Below are 2891 nucleotides of genomic sequence, written 5' to 3' on the forward strand. Positions count from 1 at the left end.
AAAAATAAATAAATAAGTAAAATTTTTTAAAAAATAAAGTGATCTGGAACTCAGCAAATGAGAATAGAACCAGTTATGAAAGCTGCCCACTTTTGTAGTTCCGTTCACCATGACTGTGTCCATGGATGGATCATTGCTTTGAAATAGGTTGGGTGGATACAGAAAGCTGCTCAACTATTTACCACAATGCTAACACATATCCGATGTACAGATACACTGAGATGTTGCTTACCCGAGCCATGTTTGCCTCCTCTTCTCTGAGCAAATCCCCATTCCTTCAGATAGCTACCTTTGCCATAAATGAACCGTAATTAGAAGCAGCTATTCTGAGCTCACAGCCCTTGGCTGTGATTGGTCTGATGACGGACAGGTAACCTAGTTCAACCAAAGAGATGTACAGAAGTCCAAAGTGAGTTTGTTTTCCTGACTAAAAAGACAAAGCTCTACGCACAGGAAAGCTTTGTGACTTTTTCATCTTGATAAAGACGAATATGGTTCCGTCATTGGGGAATAACAGATACTTTCTTTTTTTCTTTTTTATGCAATTTTATTTAAACTCAAAGGTAATAAAAATGTTGTAAGCCTAAAAAAAAAAAGAAGAAGAAGAAGAAGAAGACTCTTTTTCAGCCTAGTATGAATGGTTAATCCAGCTTTCTAAAAGAAATTAATTGGTAAACCATCCTATGAAAAACATAAGGTTCATTTTAGGGTTAAATTAGAAATGACAAATTTTCTCAGGAGATATGGACTTTATAAATACTAGCAGGAATCTTTTCTTACATCATTTGAAACTTCTGGGTTCTTCATTCTCATCACTAAGCCAAGGTTTGTCTTTCCAAAAATGGTGCAGTCTTCCCGTGGTGGATAGGAATTCTCAGGGAATAATGGAAAAGAAGGGGACAGGGCTCCCCCAACTCTGCCATGTCTATCTGGCTTCATCTGCTCAAGAGACGGCACCAGGAAACATTCCAGGTGGTGTGGATGAGCCCGGTCAGAGTCCCCCAGACACAGACAGGAAGTGGGAACCTAGCGCACCTGCTCCTCCTGGAGGTTCTTAACCTCCCTAGGCATCCGACAGAGCATCTGCAACGGTTGATACATGTGTCAATTTGAAGTGTTTAGGAGTTTAATTAAACATTCTGGCAGGGGGCCAGGATCCCCACTTCATAAACATCCTCAAGAGGAGGGCAGGAGATGGGGTGAGTGTTACTCATGGGGCGGGAAGGGGGGCTGCTCACAGTATGTAATGGAAGGAAAGAGGCTCGCCCCTGCCTTTCTGCTCACGTTCCTTCTGCTGTCTCCTGCCGCCTTCACGGCTGCCCCTGTGCCGCGCTGCCCCGCCGTGCAGCCCTCTGTGAGCCACAGAACCCTTCCCTTCCTTCATTTCGAGTGTCAGGTATTTTGTCCCAGCAAGGAGAGAAAAATAACCAAGACAATATCTATTTCCCTATCTTTCTAAAACTCAGTCAGTGACAGCGGCTTCCCCATGCTGTGGTAAGCACCAAAGGAGTCTTTGCGAGGAGTTCCTGCCCAGCCAGCACCTCTACCAGGTCGATGCTCCTTGAAGGCCCCTTTCCAGAGACCTCAAGATGCACACGCTCACGTTCTCTGTTCACGCCCTGCAGCTCCTGCAACCCTTCAGCCTTGAGTCTGCGAAGCCAAGGCGGTGTAGCTGGAGCCAGGAGAGTTGTCACTGTGCCCTGAACTGCCGACTGGACTCAAGGTAGACAACATGCGCACATGCGCACACACACTCTGCACTAAGGACCCAGGGCCCCACACATTCGAGGCCAGTGCTCTACCACTGAGGTGCAGCCCCAACCCTCAACGATCTAGTTCACAGAGTGCACACAGTTGTGGTTACAGCCTCCCAAGGTTTAGCAAGGGTTTTGTGAATGGAAGCCAGCCTCAGGCCCACTCTTCAGCTGAGAAAGGGAAGCCAGAACACAGAGGGAAAGGGTAAGCGTGGGGATGGGCCAGGAACAGTTACAGCAGGAGGGAGGGGGCGGGGTCTCCCACACACACCGGAAACCGGAGAAGACAGCTCTTGTGGCTGAGGGTGCCCAGCCCCATGGACAAGGTGTGGCTGGCCCTCCCTCCTGTCTTCCCCAGTCCTGGGGCGTTCTTGGGTGCTCTACATTGACCTAAGCAGAAAAACAGGGCAGGAAGAGGCAGAACCCTACTCTCACCATAGCAGACAGTCCATCAAGGTGGTCCAGGGACCACTGCAGGCTACTCGGGTGGCCTGGCCTGAGTCCACCCAGGAGCTGAGTGACAAATGAGGCCACCTCAGACACTGGAAGCAGCAAGGCCCCGTGAGGAGACCGGTGGTCCAAAGTCCCAGCCCTCCAAGATCAAACAATTGAATCATGGAAACCCTAAAAAGCCCGACAAAGAACTCACTTCAGTGCCAGCAGAGACCAGGCTTTTCGAAGCCTGCCTGCCACGTGGAGGGCTTTGACAGCTGGGTAGAGAAGCAGCAACCACAGGAGACATGAGACACTTGCCCCTGCCCTTCTCCCTCTTTCCTGTCACTGTTCTTCAGAAAAAAAAAGTGGGTTTCCAAGACAGACAAGTTACGGGGACACAGAGCATGTGCTGGACTGACCTGGGTCTGTGCGGGTGCTCCTTAAACACAGAAAAGGGAGACGCCGCCGAGCGTGGGATGATAGGATGTTCTGAGCTAATGGCACCCTGTGTGTGAGATCTGGAGAATCAGACTGCAGCTAAAGGGAGGGTGGAACCAGGACAGCCTTCCAATGCGTGTGGCTGCTCCTGATGGGAAAAGACCCGGACACACGGGTCCTCACAGGACAGTGCCCAGTGGACACACCATGCTGGCACTTGGGGGAGCTCGGCGCAGACACAGAATCTCAGGGCCCAGTCCACGC

This window comes from Octodon degus, unplaced genomic scaffold (assembly GCF_000260255.1).
Source record: "Octodon degus isolate 3935 unplaced genomic scaffold, OctDeg1.0 scaffold00075, whole genome shotgun sequence".
In the NCBI taxonomy this organism is placed as follows: domain Eukaryota; kingdom Metazoa; phylum Chordata; class Mammalia; order Rodentia; family Octodontidae; genus Octodon; species Octodon degus.